General features: G+C 41.7%; 1 protein-coding gene across 2 annotated transcripts in view; it reads left to right on the top strand.

Annotated features, from left to right (window-relative positions):
• The window catches only part of LTO1 (LTO1 maturation factor of ABCE1), a 152,113-nt gene that overhangs the window by 33,270 nt on the left and 97,321 nt on the right, over positions 1 to 21,522 (top strand). The window contains exons 5-7 of one of the 2 annotated variants that reach the window (XR_003987604.1): positions 7,727 to 7,856; positions 11,121 to 11,226; positions 20,335 to 20,453. The exons of the other annotated variant lie outside the window; for it this stretch is intronic. The gene's annotated coding sequence lies outside the window, so the exon portion shown is untranslated. Of the gene's footprint in view, positions 1 to 7,726; positions 7,857 to 11,120; positions 11,227 to 20,334; positions 20,454 to 21,522 lie in introns of those variants that run through there. 2 annotated transcript variants of the gene reach the window in all.

Raw genomic sequence — 21,522 nt, forward strand, 5'->3', positions numbered from 1 at the left:
CACCGTCGGGTGCGCGCCTGCGCGGCCCCGCCACGGGTGCGCGCATTCCTCGTGTGCCGCCTCCGCCGCCCGCCGTAGTCTTTCGAAAAGCCGCGCAGCAAGGGTATATGAAGGGGGGGAACAATTTCCCTCGCTCTTCTCGAGGTTCGGGGGGGACGAAAGGACCCAAAGCGGTTTAAACCGGCACGAAGGGGCCGGAGGCGGGGGGCAGCTGCTCCCGGCGGAGCGGCGTCCCTCAGGGCGCGGCGTCAAAGCCTGGGTGCCTCTATCCGGCTCTACCGCCTGTCACCTGCTTTCCTTCGCCCGCTGTCCCTAATTATTGTCCTGCTAATGAGGCACGAGGTGCCCTGGACCTCGATAAGGGAGAGATGATGAGGTTCCGGGCGTGCTGGGAGTTCTGGCGGGAGTCTCGTGAGGGGAGCAGCTCTGGGGAGGGCCCAGGCGCTGCGGTAGCGCTGCCTCCCGCCATGTTTCCCCTGGGACGTGCACCCTCGGGACCTGGAACAAAGCTTGTCCAGGTTGTCTGGGTGGGTGTGAGAGGTCCCCAGAGGGTCTCCCGTGGATGGACACGAGTGTTTCTGGATGGTAAGCTCTGTTGAGGCATCGCTGAAGAAGGTGATGAACCTTTCTACCTCAGCGAGTCTGTGGGCAAAATGGCGGGTGGCCGTGTGGGGCCTGAGGGGAGAAGGGCTCCGAGGAGCAGAGCTGAGGGAGGGTTTCTGTGGGAGATCCAGGACCAAGCCAGGGAGAATCATGAGAAGGGAGGGAGGTGAGCCGAGAACAGAGCTGGGGTGGCTGGTCAGAGTGTCCTGGTGAAGGAGACATTGATGGTGGCAGCAGGGACAGAGCTGAGGGAAATCGGTCCAAGTTTAGCCTGGAGAGTTAAGGTAAGAAAATGGAGAAGGGAGGTAAGAGGGTTAGGTGAAGAAAAAGGAAGGAAACGAGCTGGTTTTGTTTCTTAATCAAGGGAAACTATGGCCAGAAACGAGCCCCTGGAAGGAGAGGCACCAGAGGAAAGCCTGGCAGACAGCATCAAGGTGAATAGACAATGTCTTTAGGCACCAACATCCTCACAGTGAAAATATTAGAACATTTCACCGGGAAACGTTTTGGTTTTAAAGCAAGCAGCTACAGTTTCTGTTTGGCTGTGCACTGTTAACCCAGAGCCTTCAGTTGACACCAAGTTCTGTTAATATATCAGCATGAAAACGACCAACGTACAAGCTGGTGTTTGATATGGGTTAGTGAGCTCTGAAAAATCACATCTTAGCCACGTGGAACATCTGAATTTGGTTTCCATTCCCCAAACTGACACTTCCTCCATGCAGGGTTGCCAAGCAATTAAAAAGCATGTTGTTATTACCATTGAAAGCTTGTTGCTGAGCTCTATCTTGTTAGTTTTTGAAGCATGGTGTTGTTATTTTTGGTCTCTCTTTTCCCCAGTATTGCAAAACAAAAAATGGACCTGTTTTGTGTTGATGACAAGTTCAGTTCTGTTCCCACTGAAGTCAGCAGCTGCTAGGTTGCTATGATGGGGCAGGTTGCTGATGTGATTACTTGCTTGAGGTGGAGGACAGAGGGTTTACTGGAATGATCCCTAAGCTGTGTTAGTCAGGCAAAGGTCTAATCAAATTTTTCAGAGTACCTTGCATAATTCCTGATGAGTGCCAGTAAATCAGGATGGATCACATATACACTACATGAAAGCTATTCCAAGGATGCTTTAGGTATGGGTTTTTTGGGTTGGTTTGTGTTTGTGTGTGTTTTGGGATTTTTTTTTATGTCTCCCTACAGAAAAAAAAAAATGTTCCTGCCAGAAAAGATGCATTAGTACTTGTGATTCAGGCTGTGGAGTAGCTCCATGGAGGCAAACTTGCTTCCTGGCTAAGTGGTAGCTCTCAAGAGAGGTAGCTGAAGAGATGAATGGACATTTCTGTGCAGGAAAAAGGGTGTGATAATAGAAGTTTATCTTCAGACTGTGATCTAAATACAAATGAGATCTGGAACATTTTTTTGTCACCGTCTCCAGATCTTTCAGAGCAGAGAAGTGCATCCTGTCACACACTGCTCCTCTTGCTTCAGTCTGCTCCCCTGTCCTCTCTTTCTCTGCCTTTTTGAAAGGGGTAATCTGTATATCAGATGCTTGTAATCTCTTCACCTGCTTTAATTACTGCCTGTGGCAGTTCACCACTCTTACCAGTCCTCTGGTAAGGTCCTAGTTCTTGGTACATTAACCTGGGACAGAAGGAGAGGCTTTCAAAATCAGAATCCTATCAACATCTGACACCCACCTAATTGTTTCCATATTCTCTCATCTTTTTGTTGACTTGAAGTCCCATTTTTGGGAAGCTCATCTGTCTTATTTCAGAACCTCTTGAATATCACTGTTTAACACGTTTGGTTTAACAACCACCATAACCAGAACTTCTCTTTTACTACCTAGTTTTTCTCACCATGCAATATTCTCCACCAGGGGCTGAGAGAAAGTGAGGATGAGGTGAGAAAGCAACTTGCTTACCTTAGAAGTGCTGGTCTGGAGAATGTAAACAACTGGGACTCTAGGATATTTCACTGAAATAGATGCAGTTCAGTAGCAGAAACCACCCCAGAAGGTCTCCTTTGCTTCTGGTCTCCTGCAGATGACTTTCTGGGCTCATTTTAAGCAGGCAGAACTTTCATGCCCTCAGCAAGAGGAGGGCCTTGTTATTTGCTGCAGGGAGACCCTGGAAGCTGAGGTTGCCCCAGTCACCTGCAAGGTGTTTGCATCCCTCAGACTTTTTTGAAAACCTCAACTGTTTTACCCCTTGGTTGTAAAGTGGATTGGCACTTCTCTGAAGGACAAGTATGCATTCTTTGAACCTTTAGTAAAAACATTTTGGCTCAAAACCAAGTCTAAAACACTGGGTTATAATTTTGACCTCAAGCATAGATGCCAAAATGATAAATTTGCAAAACTCAGACATTTTTTGGAGCACATGAATTCAATGGGTGTAATACCATCAACATCAAAGGGAGCAGGATTGAACCTGTAATGTATAGCACTAATAACTACAATCAAATACATTTATATTGTCTGGGTTTTCTTCCACCTTTTGCCTTGTGTGTGTGAATGTTTGTGTGCACTTTTATGTATGTGCCAAATGAGTGGGTCCAGAGTGCTGCCATTTTGAATCTGGGGCAATAATAATGGATTGATAAAAATTTAAGTAATGATGCAGGGTGACAAGCCTTTGGGAGTCTGGTCTGCTTGTTTCTGTAAACCAGTAAGGGAAGTGAAGAACTGAAAATCTTGAGAGACAAGATTATAGTCTCAATAGAATCTTCAGAAATATTTATACTTATTTTAGTCTGCTTGAGGCAATCCATATTTTTTTTTCTTGTGGTACAACTCGATTTAAAATGACAGTGAAACACCATATCACTGTGGAAACACATAATCCTATATACAAAGTTATATCTTTGTATACTATTTATTTTATAGTTGTTTCTTTTTGCTGTGTTTGCAATAGTGGACAATGTCAACAGTTTCTGCTTTGTCACCTCTGGTTTTTTCTTACCTGACTCCATCTCCATGGAGCTACAGCTGGTGACAGAAGAGAATGTAAGGTATGATAATAGCCTTCAATTTAACTCAATTGAATTTCTTTTGTTGGCTAATTTTCATTTGTGTTTACATTGTTTTCTAAATTGCTCAGGTTTACAACCTTAAATTGTGGATGCTGCTTCTTGGAGGGGAAGAGGAATTATCTTTCTGAATGTGTGTTGGATTTCAGATGGGTTAAAGTAAAGAAAGTAAAAATAAAATGTGAATGTCAGTTTTAAGGGTGGTCACAGCAGATCTCAGTGCAAACATTTAACTGCAGCAGGAGTGCTTCTGGCATGCTTTCCATGGAAGAAGGAAGACCTCATGGATTTCTGTCTTGGTCATTTTTGCTGCAGCTAAGCACTTGGCTGCTTACCTATGATGGCTTTTTGATAAGACTCTGTGCAAAGACAGAGTGTATTTTTAATCAGATGTTTCCATTAGCTTTAATATATTGTACCCATCAGATTACAGTCACTCAGCAAAAATGCACCCTTCGACACACAGTCTCATTTATCCTTGTTCCTTTCCATGCTCCCAGCTCTGCTTTGCTGACATTGGTGTTGGTTGTGCAGTCCTGTTGTGGATTTATTTTTTTTTTGGGGGGGGGGGTGGTGCAATTAGCCTGATTGGAGCAACTAGGCCAAGGAACATCAAGCAGTAAAATAAAGTCTTGATGACATATTTGAACTCTTTGCAGATCATGGGTTATCTGATCTTCAAGGTCACTGCTATTCTCTGGGAAAGTTGAAAAGAATCTGCCCCTGTTTCAAGTTTAAAGGGCCCTTCTTGACAAATTTAGGATGCAAATTCTGTTTTTCTTTTAAGTATTTGCAGTTCTGTATAGGTGAGTGTTTCAGAGTACCTGCTACCTCTTTTAAAAAAAATTATTATATTTATTTATTTTATTTATTTTATTTATTTTATTTATTTTATTTATTTTATTTTATTATTTTACTGTTTGTCAAAGGCAGAGTAGAATTAGTTTTAATAAATGGAAGGAAAAAATTACTCCAGCAAGGCTCCTTCTACTACCAACCTGAATGAAATTAAGAAAGGAAAATAATAATAATGTGAAAATGAAAAACCTAAAAAGAACTTTAAAATTCCTTCAATAATTTAAGTTGTCATCGGTATAAGGAATTATATTTCGGGCATGACTTGTACCAGGCATGTCTTAAAAAGAAAAAGAGAAAGACAAATTGATACTGCCTGAAGAGACTGTCCCTGGGAATAAAAAAGTGCAGAATGAGGCCCTGGGAAGCCAAGTATCTTTTCCACTCTGCAGTCTGCAGAAAAAAGGAATTATGGCCCTTTATCTTTAGCAGCTCTAACAGATGGAATTGGGATAACAGTAGGAAAATAGCATCATTCGAAGTTTCTGTATTTATGAGAAGTCAAGTTGTGCTTGAATGTTTTAAGCTATTGTATTACAAAGATTTGGTATTAATATGATTAGCTTAACAGTATTTTTCTGTAATATACATCACAAAGTCCTGTCAGAATGAAACTGAATGCTAAAAACATTGCATAATAACTTTCACAGACCATTAAGGTTTAAGGCCACAGCGTGGGAGTTTGTTACAAAGGCACCCTGAAAGGTTGGACACTTCCATCAGGATATACTTTAAGTCAGAGTTATTTCTCCTCCTTTTGGCTTTATTTGCTGCAACATGTGATGCTCTGACTTGGTTCACCTACAGGCTGCCTTAGCTGTGGTGGGGTTGTTGCAGTAATGCAGGGAATTACAGGGAGGGATCAAGGAGGCTGTTCTCCTTTCATGGGAACCTCAGTATCTAAACTCTTGGCCATTTTATTCTTGCTGGCTGTGGCAAACCATCACCCCTCTGTGTCCCTCCTGTTCCACTGACAGCATTATCAGGCAGGATGAGGTGTGACTTTCCCTCACTGATGTCTTTCATGCCACTCTGTACTGCTGGGAACAAGGACAAATCACACCCTTGCTTCAGGGATTATAAATTTAATGCCCTTAAGGAAAATGTAGTTTATCTACAAAGCCATGTGCTACTTCTGCCATAAAATTGTTTTATCTACCAGGAGGAATATGGTTTCATTTATTTGACTCCTTGATGGTATGAAAGTTGGAAGAAGAATTACCTTGCAGTTATCTCCTCAGGCTGATTTTACCCTGGTAAAATGCCATGGGCTTCCATAAAACTCTTGCTGAGTCCTGTTGGGCTAGTGGGGAAAGGTTGTGTGTAGCTGATGAAGTTGGAGTGATAGCAAAATGGGAGCTGGAGTCTTTGGCAGGAAAATCTATCATTCTCCATTGATAAAAAGTTTATGATTAATCACTGGCTTGATTACATTACCTTTAATTAAGCTTGTAAGTGCCCAAGAACAGGAATGTTAGTGTGTTTTTTCTCTGTTATCTCCTGACCATAGCTCTGCTGGTATGATTTTACAAAAGGTCTTGCATCAATTTCCCCTTATTACAACTGTTCCAACGCTCAAAGGGGAGTTAAGGTCATGTTCTTCCTTGCTGATGCTTCCACACTTGGAAACATTTCAGTGGAAAGCAGAAACGTAGGTGAAAATATGAGTTGGTTTCATTTATATTGTGGAGTTCCCATCTTGTAGCTTGGATTCATTTCTCAGCTTTCCCTGGAGCTCTCAGGAACCCACACAGACATCTATGGGATTTTTTGCCACAGAAAACTGCTGATGCTAACCACGGATCTACAGCACAGGCAGCTGTTAGCAGCAGTTTCTGGTGACCTTCCTCACACAGGATCCCACTGCACTTCACAACCTAATCAAACACAGCCCCACTGCCAGAGCGTGGCAGCTGTTCAGCACAGAGTACATGGATCAGGAGAGTTTCATCCAAAGCCACAGGAGCCAATTCTGTCTTTCCAGAGGAGTGTCTTGGGATGATGAAGGGCCAGAATGAAAAAGGAGAATTTTAGTCTGGAGCATGGTATCTGGGAGAAGAAAACATTGTGAATCTCAGGATAGGTTGTCCTAGAGGAATAAAGGCCACTGATGGTGCCTGGCAGGCTGAGGGGCTTTTGCTGGTGGACTCACTGAGGTCTTGGATCTCTTTCTGCCATTTAAACTATTTTTTTCCTTTTCCTTTTTTCTGATGCTTTGCATTTGACCATTCCTGGGGCTTTGGTACTAACCAGCCCTTTTGGTAAATGCTGTAGTATTGTAGGCCCTGAAGATTTCCCTCATTCCCATAGCACCATCAGTACAAGGAGAAAAAGCCTTGACAAAAATCCCAGTGGAACTCTGTGTGTGCAGTTCCTGCACCAAGAAGTGAAAATTTAAGTGCAATGTGTGGAATTTGCAAGTGCAGCTTCCCTTGTTCCTAGCCCACCCTCCGTGCTATGAAAATATTTTTTGATTAGGGGTTGTTATCCTTACAGCAGAAATGTAACAGCAACAAAGTATTATTTGAAATATCAACAACCAAGGGAACAGCCAGAGCTTTTTGCTTTGGGAGGGCTGCCTTGTAGATCTGCAGGAATCCTCATCTCCTTTTGTCCTGAGGAGGAGTAGGCAGCTGGGATCAGTTAGGAATGATGAAGGAGGGACCAGATTCCCTCAGGAGAGTGGCTGGTTGCTCTACGTGCTGGTATCAGTGCTGGACTCTCCCCACACAGTTTAGCCATTTTGCTCCAAAATCTTATCCCACTTCAGGGACCACTCACCATAGGATCCCTAACATTCTGTGATTCTGGGAAGAATCAGCCCCAAAACAGAAGACTGAGTGGTATCAGTCTGAAGATAAGGAGACTTATCAAGCCAGATGTTGGCTTTCCTTGCATGCCTAGCAGGCAGCCCATAAGGCATCCATCCTCAGGAAAAGTCACTTTCAAGATTTAACTAGTAGAAAGTGCAGGCAGGAGTTGGGAGAGGGGCTGTGGGGCTGTTACACCCAGCTGTTAAGTTCAGTTTGTTGCTGGCAGTGACTGTTGCCAGACTGTTTCAGACACTGCTGTCACACTTCAGTCCTCACTCCAGTGGAAGTTGGTCAGACACAGTTCACTTGTGCTCCCATGCATCTTCTTGCTAGGAAAGACATTCTCAGCCCAGGCTGGATCTTCTTTCCTGCTCTTTGGACAAGGGAAGTTACCAGTTACCATGCTCTTATTCACTACCATACCTCTTCTTTAGGAACCCTCTCTGCTGTCTTCCTTTCCAAGCTGATGGAGCCCAACCAGCTCGGGGCCCTGGCTTCCCTGGTGATGTAGTTATCTCATCCATCTGGCTCAGATGATTGAGAATGAGATGGAATTGCACCCAGGTATGCAATTTTGGACTAGTTTAAATGATATAATGTAATTAATAGTAATAGTAATGATAATGATGATAATATCTGATGCTATAAGTGAGAAAAATAAACCATTGTCTCAAAATGTACCTGACAAGCAGTACAATGTAGTGTTACATACTCAGAGGAAGAATAGAAGTTACTTCACTCATTTTCATCCCATCCTCTGAGTCTTGTCTAGCCTGGGGGTTAAATCTAGGAGACAGAGTCATCTGCATGAGAAATGTGGAATGAACCATCAGCTCAGGCTGATAGGAACTGCAGGCTCCCACACAGCCCATTCCAAACAGTGCTATCAGATGGAAGTGAGTTACATACATAGTGTGGTGTGTCACTAGATGTCTTTGCAGCAGTTTCCCACATCACTTAACAGCTTGTTTAATGTCTCATAATTAACCACTGATTTTCTCACTATCAGTAGCAATACAGCAGAAGACCTAAAGGACCACAGTAGAAGGTAAACATAATGGAGGGCAGTAAGTGTGTGTCTCTGCCTCCTGAAAAAGCTGCTTGGCTTCCAAAGTCCTGTCAATTAACTGCTAATAGCTTGGTGTGGTTCTTTCAGTATAATACTGTACTCAGTTTTGGGAAAACAGCAGAAATCTTGAGTGTTTAAATCCTGATGTGATGGAACTTTGCAAAGCCATAGCTTTTTCTCAGACTGCACAAAATAATCAGTTCTCTTCCCCTTATTCTCAGAAAAAAGACTTGATCATGGAGTGATTGTACTAAGAGCTGAGAGCTTTGACTTGAACCTGTAAAACCTTCCATAAAATATGGCAGTTTACAGATGCCTTATCTGGTATGCTACCTTACTTGGTACTGAATTAAAACAGAGACATAGAGAGTGTTTTAAGATGCTTTTCACCTCCTTTTAACCATGTACCTTTGCCTGTTTAGTATTTTGCAAAGTTTGGCAGTTGTTAATGGGTTTGCCAACCATGCAAGTTTAGAAAGTTTTTGTCTCTTATGATCAAGATCAATGGTTTCCTCTCTTTCTAATTGCAAAACACTTTCTTTATCATGAAAATTTAAAATTTCCATAAATAGCCTCCCCAAAGGCTAAATAAGTGCTAAACAAAACTAAAAACAAAGTGAGAGGAAGTACAATGAAAATAAATAACTCAAATGCAAAGCCTGAATTCTTTCAGGAGGGGAAATTGCGAAGTGCTGAGCACCCTTGAGAGCTGCTTGCATTGATAAAGTTCTGCATTGAGGTGCAAAAGCATCCTTCAAGGCCTCTTAAAACAGCCCTTGTTAGCCTTCCTTCTCAGGCCAAAGTCCAAAGCTGATTCAAGGCAGTATCAAGCCACAAAACTTTAGTCATAGAGATGAAGGAAGGAACAGCTGGCAGATGAAGATGATGGATAACAAAAGTGTGTCTTAGATGAGTCTTCTAGTTACTGAAATGCTGCTGAATTAAATATTGCCTTTCCATAATTTAACTCCTGAAAAGCCAAAATATTATTCTACACATTATGCACAGCTGATGCACAGCAGTGATGTAATATTGACAGACAAATACAGCTATTGTATTCATAAATGTTCTCTTTACAAAGCAAAGAGCATTGTAGCAAAATAAACTGCTAACATGATAGACTGCAATGTAATCAGTGTCTTGGATGAATTGAGAACACAAACAAAAATAGATTAGCTAACAACTAAATTGTATTTATCTTGCTTGACAGGGCTAGTTCAGTAATGAGTCATTTTCTGATCTAATACTGCTACCATCTCTAGTATTGTGGGTAATTGTTACTGCTGAGAGAAAAAGTTCAAACAACCTGAAGGCTGAAGAGGCAGAGGAGTATTAGCATGGCTGATGTAGGAGTATTAGCAGTCCCCAGTAGATGCAATATACCAATTAGCTGCAGACTTGCTTGAGCCATGAAATGGCCATTACATATCTCACTGGGCTTTTGGGAAAGCTGAGTTACTTTTCCAGGCAGGGTCAGAGCTGAAGGGCCTGACAATATCCTCCCCATCAGCTGTGCTCCCCACTCTGCTGAACACCACACTCCTCACCTCCAGTGTGTGGGGAGAGAAAAGCACAACCCTTGCTTAGCTGACCCTGTTGGGCTGTTCCATGGGCACTGCCAGCCCTAATGGTATCAATTAGTCTTTTGGGACAACACTGGGATGTAGCCAAAGGTTAAATTCAGCCACCTTTATGAACCCTGCCTTTATCTACCCTGCAGTGACAGCAGCTCACCCAGACCTGCCTCCCAACTAGCTAGCACAAGTATGGATAGCAGTGTAAGTACAGCAGCCCAGCACCCAGGACAGGATAGGAGCCCAAGTATTTACCCAGGGGCCTGGGTGGTTTTGCTGGCCACCCTGTGCTCCATGCTGCAGCCAACCAGCTCAGGCATGTCTTCACCAGCAGCATTCCATGGGGACTGTAGCACTGCTGTGTCTATTTGTTAGTAATCAATATGGGTGAGCAGGAAACTCTTGCCTCCAAGCCTGCTTCTTTAAGGTTTAGAAGCATCCTGCATTTATAATGGAGAGTAATTACCCTTTTTGAAAATAGTTGTCAACTTAAGTTTGAAGAATAAAAACTTAGCGTTGAGGTCAGTCAGGTTCCAAGTGGAAATGTGCTGTGGAAGACAAATATTAAAAGCAAGAATGGGCATGAATGTGATTGGGCTTGATTCTGATCAAGTTTACATTTGTTTAAAGGCCCAGCCCAAAACTGTGAAAGTCGTTTGACTGACAGAATAAATCAGCTGAAGTCAATGGGATTACCCCACTGTCAGCCCAGTATGAGTGAGATCAAACCCCAGATCATTATCTTACTGTGGTTTTCCTTTTTGCATACTGAGAGGCAGTCGGTGTGAAGGGCCATTGATTGTTTTGTAAAACACCCTTTAAGTTCAGGGGGAGTCTGCCTGCCCGTGGACTCTTGGCAGGATATGGCCCATAAAGCTACAGGGAGGCTGAAGATTCACCCCCCTGGATGTGCACTGCATCTCTTTGGTTTTGCTGCCAGAGGTAATCAGGCAGTTTATAGCTTTATATAGAGAGCCAATTGACTGCCTACATGGGAGAGCACAGCCAGGCCTGAAAATATTAAATGAAAGAATAAGTTAAAACCACCACACTCTTTGGGGAAATGCAAATGGGTGACAGTTATCACTTACCACCTTGGTTTCTTGTTCTTTTTATTTGAATCAATTACTTAATTTTTTTCTTTTCTTTCTTTTTTGTGCATGGTGATGATGCTTTCATGAAAAGCTATGGAAATATTGAGTACCAGCAAGTCAGAAGAAGTGAAGGATGCAAAACTGCAGTTTTCCCATGGCCTGAAAATGACTCCCTCCCTGGCTTAGGGCAGCCACAGGTATGCTGTTAATTTTAAGTCCTCTTGCCAGAAGGCTATAAAATGTCTTTTCATCTTACGTTACATAAGTATCCAACAAATAAGAAGACTGTTATTACAAAGGCAACCACATCGAAAAAAGGTTTCATTTACTCTGAAAACCTGCATTAAAGACTTCAGAGGTCTCTGTGTAACTTGTAGGTTGATGAACACTTTGGAGAGGAAAATTCATTGAAAAGAGTAAGTTTGGTGCAACATCAAATGGGGATGCTACTAGGAACCACCTCATAAATCTTGTTAAACATTATGATAATTTGCTCTCAAAGAGGAGCTTGTATATTCTTTCAGCAAACCAGACAACCTTCTGAAAAACTGGTAATATTTGGCACTTTCTAATCAAACATTTTGGTAAGATTTCTGAACTAAAGAGAAATGATCTGTGTATGTCAGGAGTGAACACTGTGAGGTGTTAAGTACATCTTAAGTTGTGAAAACTCAGCTGAGTCCGAGGGTGCTCAGGACTTAACATAAAATACTCAAAGGCCACAGGAAGGGTCTTCAAAATCTTCATGCTTCTTGTCATGAAAGAAATAATTCTATTTGACTTCATTGAGTGTTGAATCCTTGCTTTGCACTTTGACATGATTTTCTCCAAATAAAATGGGGTCTTGTGCCAGTAAGATACAAACATTGTGACAGTGAGATAAGGCATAGGAGGATGCCTCTGTGAGGGTGATTCAGCACATGCATTCAGCATACCTCGTGTTGTTTAGCTGTATTATATCCTTTTGCACCTTCACAGATTGATAGGTATCAGGTATACTTAAAATCTACTCAAAGTCAGTTAACTTCAAGGCAGCAAGGCATCCTCACCTGCTCATTTCACAGGAAAAAGGAAAAAACAAGCACCCAAACAATAGAAATCACCATGGACATGTTGACATTCTGCTTGTGAACCAATATTGTCACAACCAATAGGCTTAGAAACAGCAGACCAGTTGGTGAATATGAACTGACTTACACTAAGCTAAAATTAGGTCCAATATCCTGATTGAAGTTATTACAATTAACTAAATAAATACACATTCTCAGTTAATTATTTTTGTAATGCCATTGTGCCTAGAGGCCACATGTGAGAGTGAGAGCCATCCATACTAAGCACTGCAAACACATCCAGTTAAGATACAGCCCTGGTCTTGAACAGCCTGCTGTTCATATACACAAAAGAAACAAAGAACTGGAGGCAGAAATCATTCTTTATTATCTCCATGACACAGAAACAGGCCCAGAGAAATTGAATTGTCTTGCCCAACACTGTATAAGAATTATTTGGCAAGACAGATTATTTGGGAAGCAAATAGAGAACATCAGTCTCCACAAGGCTGCCCGCCCTTTCTGTACTGCAAACTTTTTTTCAGAAGACTTCTCATGCACAGGACATCTCTGGACTCTTGTTTCTTTAGGCTTCTTTCTCCCTTTTTCTGCAGAAAACAAATCTCAGGAGAAAGCTGAAAATCATGAGTTTTCAAAAGTAATATTCTTAGGTCTCTACCAAGCAACCTCAAGTTTGTTTTCCAGGCCTTGATAGATTCATTTTGTAGTCAATCAACTAGTGGATTTGAGGAGATTTGAAAACTTAGCTCAAAATAAATAGTCTGTTCTTGCAATCGTAAGTGTGGAGGTACTTTTAATGATGCAATAATGAACTTTTCCAGCAGTTTAGCTATGAAATATGACATTAAATGGGTCCTTGAGTCAATCTGGAACCCCAACAAGTCAATGTCTCTGCCACCTTCCTGGCCATAAAATTATTTTCTGCCTCTTTGCCAGACTGAAAGTTCTAGGAAAGGTCTAATTGGCAAATTAGAGAACAGCATATAAAACAATAATTTTCTCTGGATAGCCACTCTTTTGAATAGCACGGATGTATAATTTGAATATATGTTTATTCTCTAGTTCTGGAGTATTTATTTAATTGGCAGTCCTGCAACTGCAACAAGAAACATATTGTGAAATTAAGAAAAAGATTATCACAAAAATAAATGGCCTTAATATCTCCCTTTTTCAGTCTCCTGACTGAAAAAGTTGGGGGGGAGAGAGGTAAAGAAAGTCCTCCATGTCTGTTGAGTGCAAGAACCAGGTTTCCAGGTGTGGAAAGAACCTTCAGAAACTTAAGTGAAGTTCTGATCCCTGGCCCCAGTGTCATCTGTCTTGGAAAGCTTTCTGGCTTTATTATTTTAAACAGGTCAGCAACAGTGAGATGGGAAACTGTAGACTTCCTAACAAACGTTGCTGCAGTGTTTTAGCAAAACATCACATAGCTGCAAATGGAAATTTAATATTGATCCTGGATCTCTTGCAAATCACCCATCTTTTTGCCAGTGGCAGCCCCAGACAGCAGCACCTTCTGGTTTACAGTGGTGAGCACTTAGCACAGAGGAGACCCAGAACTCTGCTTCTCAGGAGATGATTTTGGTTCTGAGGCCTGAGTCCTGGGTGCAGGATTTGGGTTAGGGGCATTCCCTTTGCTGCTCCTCTCCCTCCTACCCATAGCTCCTGCAGGAAGATGCCTCTCGGGTCCCAACACCTCCTCCTGTCTCAGCTCCCCTCTGGATATTCAAGGCTCAAACCTGCAGCATGCAGCTGCCCTGTAGTTTGCACATGGCCATGATGTCCCTGATTCCAGATTGCCACTGTGGAGAGAAGTCCTCAGCAATGAATGAAAAATATTTTCCATTTTCAGCTTCATGTCAGATTAATGGAAATTTTGCAACTCGTTCAGACTGATACAGTTGTGGTATGTTTGCTGGTGTGAACAGGAACACAAGAGATGTTATTCCTGTTTCCTGCCTTTGAACGCAGTGAAAATATGATCTGGGCCCTCTGCAGTGGTGTTTGCTGACACTTTTTCTTTAGGGAAGTAATTCGGGAAGAACAACAAAGAATTCTTCAGCAAACTTCCTTGCAGAAAAGGTTGGGTCTTGCCAGCTCTCAAAATTAAACCAATGTTCCCGTCAGAAATGCCTATTCAGGCTGACATCAAAGGGAAAAATGTGAGCAGGTCAAGGAGTTTAATTTCCATGGCACTTGCATTTGTGATTCACATGCAGGGTGCAGTAATGACTTACATGCCCATTGGCAATAATGTAATAGAAGGCCAGTGTGAATAAAAAGAAATATGAATCAGAGGTAACAGTAACGGGCCAAATTCTGCATTCACTTGGATATGTGGAGCTCATTGAAGTTGAGCAGTGTCACACAGAGCATGATCTGACTCTTTCTCACAGAAGAGTTTTCATGAATATGGACTTTATGGAGCCCTCCCGTGCAGTTGCTGGTAGCTTGGGCTGGGGTTTTCAGAAGTGAGGAGCAGTGCTGCTGTTAGGGGCTGTCAATCCAAGATGCTCATGGGGGGCCTGATGCCAGAGGGCTTCTGTTCACCATCTAGAGATCAGGTCCCTTTAATGTATCTCAGGCTGAGCACACTGGATGACTCTGGAAAATCTGGGTTTCAGGGCATGTTTCCTGAACCATTTGAGGTGTGTTTTCATACCAGCTTTGTAACGTCTCAAAATCTCTAGTTAAGGTGGAGGACTGTGTCTCCAGGTATGAAAGCAGAGGTATGTAAACTTCTTAACAGTCTCTGTATATTCTCCTACTACTCCTTATTTGCTTTTCTCATAGGATGATCCAACTAGGCATTACTGAGTGTTGATAAATAGATTTTCAGGCCATTTAATTTAACCATTACTGCATTTCCATATCAAAGATTTTACACTTGGCATGCCTGAGCTTATTTTATTTGTAATCTTTTCTCAAATGAGAAGTTTGGAATGTTTTTTCATTATGTGTTTCATCTGCAGTGTACTGCCTTCATGTTATTTTTTAAGATGAGATCTTATACACTACCTCAAGTCATTCTACAACTCATTGACTCTTATTTATTCTGGCCTCCTAATCTAACACAATTTCTATGTTGAAACTTGTTGCTATTTTTTTTCCAAGGATACACCATATGATGTTAAGCATGTGCTGTATATCAAAGTGCAAATATAAACTAGTTGATAGTGTAGTCACACCCTGGATAGGTGTGGCAGTTGGGAATTTTTCACTTTCTGTCTGGAGATCAGAATGTGCTCCACATACAGGATCTTGGTTGGGAGAAAACTGCTTGGGTTTTTGGTTTGGTTGTTTTGTTTTTTTTTTTAATGTATGTTGTTTGAAGAGCTAGGAGCTAAATAGTTGTACTGTTTCCAGAAACAGATTTTCACTTGTTTGGCTATATTTAGAGCTTCAATCAGGAGATTTGAAGGTCTGATAATCCACTGCCCTACTGTCTTTCCTTCTTTCTCTCTATCACTATCTGGGTAAGAGGATGGACGAGCTTAACTCTAATGTCAGCCTGAGGCATGGTGCAGAGCTGCACTACTCCAAGAGAAACTCCAAGGAGGAAGTATGACTCAGAGAGCTGCAATTCCTTCCATGGTTCCTCCTTGTTCCAGCCAGGGAAGTAAGTTACTTCAGTATTTGTGCAGTAGACTAAAGCTTACTTCTCCCTTTGTGCTTACTAGCCTCAGCTTGCAGAATAGAAAGAGGAGGGATAAGGGTGTGTGCCAGAAAGAAGGCATCATCAACCTGGGAAAGGGAATTTTGCTGCTTTTGACACCTTATTGCCCAAGTGAGACAGGGACCACTCCAGCCCCCTGTGGGATTTCACTGTGAGCAGTCACCTCGTGGCCACCCACTTATCCTGGGGATTTTGCAGAGGGGTACATGGTTGCCTATCTTGTCAGGCATCTTTTACAATAATACCAAGAGCAATCCACAAACTATTGGAGAGCTTTATACTCTTTTTTTTCTCTGCAGATTGTTACATCCTGCTGGTTTTCTTGCTTAATTTTCACTGTCTTTCATTCAATAAGACATAGACTCCATCAGGCTAATGTACAGCTCACCAGACACTTCTGAATTGCCTCTCAGACAATCAATTTCTCACAGAATTTTATTTTCCATAGTTTTTATACTCAGAAAAGGGTTTGCAGGCAAAACACTTTCTTTGCCAAAACACTGATGAGGGTTTTCATAGTGAAATGTTCAAAATGAGTGTTTCTTCCCTGGTGATGCAACTCTAAGGCTGGAGAACACCAACTGACGTATGATCTGTTTGCAAATGATGCACATGACTCTTCACCTGCCTGACATTCTGCTCAGCATCAACACACTTCAGGGAAAAATATGGAAATTCACAGCCCTTTTAATATGTTTTTTAATGGATGGACAACAAAGCAGAAATACTGTACTATAATACAGAGAGATCTTTAGCTGATCACTGTATTAAAGGAATTGATATGATAGCAAATATTATGTTAACTGAGAGTATCAAGTGAGAGCACATACTAAATACTTCTGTGATGCAATGGCCTGAAAGATAAAAGAGGTCAGGAAAACATGAGGAATTCATCCATATGCACATCAGCTGGATGATCCAGGTAGGAACAAAACCTCAGTACTTGTTACTATACCCTCTGTGTTTAACAGGGAGAAGTTTTTGGGAAGTATCTCACAATAAAAAAAACAACAAAACAAGGAGGAGAAATCAACTTCACAAAAACCAGATCTGGCCCTCATATGGTGTTCAGCAGCACAGATACATAAACACTCATATATGCTCTTGCCCTTCCTGGCTGAGTTATGTAGTTTTCAAAAACAGCCTGTGAAAAGAAGATTCAGATGGCTGGATCAACTTCTGCTTTCAGTAAAGTGGACAGAACACTGAGCTGAATTTATACTTCCACATGTGATTTATTGTGCTGACACAAGTAAAGCTCATCCTTACACTGTGAGCTATGAGTGGCATCAGTACTAATTCACCTGAGTACCTGACAGAGATCTACAGAGAGAGAAGCATGATTCATTTGAGCTGCTCTTTATTCCTACACTGGAATAAGTGATTTAAAAGGAAGCATTCAGTTCAAACATGCAAAACTTTGTTGTGTTTTGCATTAGTTTATTGAAATATTTTAAATAGGCTTAATTAAAATAATCACTTGAGCCTTTTTGACAACTTTGTAAGAAAGCCTTCTGTGGCTTATTCTTAAATATCATCAGACAGCAGTCTAATTGTGTCCAAGTGCACATTGTTGCCCCAGGTAGCAGATAACTTCCTGTGTTGAAATGATGACTTGAGAGTGATGTGTCTGAAAGTAATCTATGAGAACTCTCTCTAGCTGAATGCTTAGCCAAGGTATTACATTCAGGAGGTATTAAACTCATACACCTTCTAAATTACTTGATGGTTTTGAATTCATATGGCTCTCTAATTTAGTCAGATTTCCAGTGCTAACAGTAACTGAGTATGCTGAACTGCCAGGGACACAGGTATCTAATATATGTGCTTAGCTGCCTTTAATTGCACAGATAAACAATGGACACTTTTCCCACAGTACTGTCCTATTCCCAGTTAGGAATGTGGAACACCACTTTTGAAATGGGAGAATACTTCAGAATAGCAAACATGTACATGTCATGCTTTGGCAGTTCTGAACACAATCAAAAATATGGCAAAAGAACCTGTAGTGGTCTAAATCATGTAGCCTTTTGAGTAGAAGCAATTTCAAACTAATTCCATGAAGGAAAATGTTATCTATATTTTGTATAGCCTCCCTTTTTCTTTTCTCTATATTCCTCTTTTCTCTTTCTCATCCTCTTTTTAACCTTGTCCACCTTCCAATGCTATGCATAGAAGACATAAAAACCTAGCTGAAAGCATACATGAGATAATAGAATGAGCAGTTTGGGCAGGGGAAAAACAGGCCACTGCTGGAAGTGCAGGAGATGGTAAAATACCAGTAATGCATATTGATATCTGCCAGGGCTAACAGAGGAAGGGTTTGTTCCTTGTAGTGTTTTGGTTCCTGAGAATGCCCCTGGCCTTCTACATTGTGTAATATAGCCTGAAGAAAATGTGGCTAGGAAAGGAAAAAGGTAACACTGATCCTGCTTTAAACAGGATTTAATGCTGTGCTCATCACTGCAGTGTCTGAGAGCAAGATATACAATTGCTGTTGCAGCACAAAGTTCATGGAATATCGAGTGTTGATAGTCTGTGCTTGGAGGCTGCAAATGTATGTACAGATGGATCAGATCCACAGCTGGCATCTGTCTGGCTCCAGATCTGGTCCAGTAAGTTTCTAAAGAGTAGTTCACGACAGACCATTGAAAACTTCCAAAGAAAGTCCCAGGGCACATGACAGAAATGGCCAAGTGGGACAGCACAGTAGAAGAAAGAAATCCTGTGGGTTCATTTCTTTAAAGCATAGAAGTCATTAATCATTTCTATTCCTTTCCATTTAAAACAGCTGCCTGCCTCCATTTGCTAAGTAACTGCTTTCCTAACCACACAGAAACTAAGCTGTGGGCCCCAGAATGCTCATGCTTCCAGATATTAATAAACAATTTCCCTCTTTCTCTGTGTCAATGAGAGCACGTTAGCATTCTTAGCATCTGGTTTTGGTAGTGAAATAAAACACTGATGCTTCCACACTTAATGAATTCCTTCCAAAAATCTGTATTGCTTATCTTCTCAACCGAGGCTTCGGAGAAGTTTAAAAGCTTGTCTTGAAAAACCTCTCTGGCCTTTGACCTGTCACCTGTGCTGTAGGATGTTGCTCTTTATCGAGTTAGAAAATAATCTCTCCCATCGTGCTTACTTGCTCATCTTCTTGTGAAACCGAGTTATCTTTTCCACAGAAACTCACACTTCAGACAGCACACTGTCTGTCATCTGCACGGGCTCTTGCAATTACTGAAATGCCAGCCAGCAGGTGGAGACGCATGAAAGCAATCTCAGTTCATAGGCAGGCTGCTTTGACATTTCATTCCCATAGCCCTGGCCAAGCACTCCAGCGGGCCAGAGCCAGAAAATATAGCTATGGGTTTCATGGAAAAGTTCAGAATTAAAATCTTGGCTTGCTGACAAACATGTGACGGAGCAGCTTCTACTGTAGGGCTGCTCTGCACAAAGCCCCACAGAAGAGCCATCCAGTCAGTACCTTTCATGTATCAGTGAATCGTGGAGGGAGGGAAGCTTCTGCTGACTCCAGCCTGACCTTGAGCCATTCAGTTTGTTCAACAGTTTAGAGCTGCCTGTCAGCCTCAGCTGTGCTGAATGATGCAAGGAGCCACACACGCTCCTGTTTGTGCACATTCACTCTTGGCCTTGTGCTGTACAGCAGTGAGGCTCTGATGGCTCAATGCCATCCTTCACCCAGATGCATTTCCACCTATTTGCTGTAAAAGTGCAGCTTGAAATGGTATGAAAACAGCTTTGCTTCCTCTGTTCCTTTCCTAACTCCTTCCACCCAGTGTTTCCTCTTTCTGAGTGGAAACACCATTGTAATAGCTATTTCTAAAATATCCCTGCCAAGATCAGGAAGTGCAGAGGAATATGTAAGTAAGCATGGTGTCTCGATTTGCAGCTCCAGACTCCTCAACATTTAACAATTCTTGGTTAGTTTAGATGGATTATTGGAGTTTATTGTTCTTCCTTTAAATGAGAAAGGTTCTTCAAACCTTTCAAATTCAATTTCAGTGGTTGTAAAGAAACATATTTTGTAGCTTTTCCATCCTTTTGGATTCATCTCCACCCCCTCCACTACCTCACCTCTTGCACTCTCCTCTTCTCTTTGGAGAGCAGAGTTTAAAATGCCATTGAGGAGACTGCCTGCATGCAAAGTCCCTCAAACATAAACACACTTAAAGAACAGATTCATCACAGTGTGTTTCCAAACTGCATTCCATCTGCACCCTTATCCATTGGTCATTAGCTCAGATGTTGAATGGACATTCCTGAAAGTGCAGATTCTGAAAGCATCCATACTGCTTAGCAGTGATTCATCAGCTTCCAAGCTTTCTCTGCTCAAAGTGACTCCGCCTGGGGACTTGGGAATGCTGCAGGAATTTGCTACACTGAGCCTGCAAAACTGTCTTCAGATGACTTCTGGTGATTAAAACCTTCTTTCATTTGCCTCAGGTGTTTTACCTCATTTGTTGTCCCTTTACAGTTTGGTGTATCTTAATTTATCCATAATTAGAAGAGGTTTTTAAGACCCTGGCTGATTTTCCACGCAGGTTTGCAGCACTGTGAAATTGATGACTTCTCTGCTGTCACCCTGACGGAAGACTCAGAGCCATCATGAGGATGCTTGTCAGGAGTTTACAGATGACAGTGGTCACACACTCTGCTTGGGGATAAGGCAAGTTATCACCATTTTCCTTTACCTGTTTTTTAGCTTGTAAATGACTGGGTCTAAATACCTACTCACAACCTGAAGATATTTATTGATCTGTTGTATAGCATTGCCTTGAGAGAGTGAGCATTTCACTTAGATGACTCAGAGGTTGTTGATGGATGTGTCCTCTAATTTGTTGTGTGCCTGATGTGTGTATCTGTGTGCATTTATTTATGTGTGCATATATATATATATATAATGGTTTGCTTTCATGACATATACCCCTTAGAGTCTTTTTCTTTTGAGGATTGTTTTTTAAAGAACCACTATTAGTCAAGCAAAAGTTACTCAGGAAAAGAGAAAAAAGCTTGGTTTACATAGTGAGCTACCAAAGATACTTGAAATAAGGAACAGGTTATTATTTAGGGCAATGCAGTAAGGGTGTAAGGGGACAGTTGAATTCAAGTGCTGGATTATTCGGATTTGCTTAGTATGTTCTTGGTAAATTGCCTAATCTACCTGGTGATTTAGTTCCCCATTTATAATATAGGGACAAAGCTTGACAACCTTGTTAATAAAAAAAAAAAAAAAAAATCTATGAATGAATATGGACTGTGGGCATGATGGTGCTGACAGCTTATTCAGAACTTACACATCTTATTCCTCATGGCCAGGCCTCGCTGTTGGGCCCAACCCTAAACAATATTCTGTGGCAGCTCTCTTAAAAAGTTGGTATCTGTGGCACCTCTTCAGAGTGGAATTGGGTCCTTATTGGGTTTTGACAGAAGACAATGAAATAAAACTAAGATATAATCCCAGTGTACACTTTTAGGGCAAAACACCAAAACAGTTGTGCCAGGACAAAGTAGGTCTCTAAAATAGGCCTCTAACAGAGCTGTGTTTGCACCAAACATTAATAAAGTGTTTTTGAAGTATCACTTTGAAAGATATTCTGGAAGCACCTAACTTGACTATGTGAGTGCTGCAGGCTATGAATCTTTGACACCTTCTTCCACAGGGTATGAAATAGGTGCTATGTAATGCAGCTTCTTGAAATTTCTTCCAATCTGAAATGTATTTCCAGAGC

Source organism: Calypte anna, chromosome 5 (assembly GCF_003957555.1).
Source record: "Calypte anna isolate BGI_N300 chromosome 5, bCalAnn1_v1.p, whole genome shotgun sequence".
Lineage (NCBI taxonomy): Eukaryota > Metazoa > Chordata > Aves > Apodiformes > Trochilidae > Calypte > Calypte anna.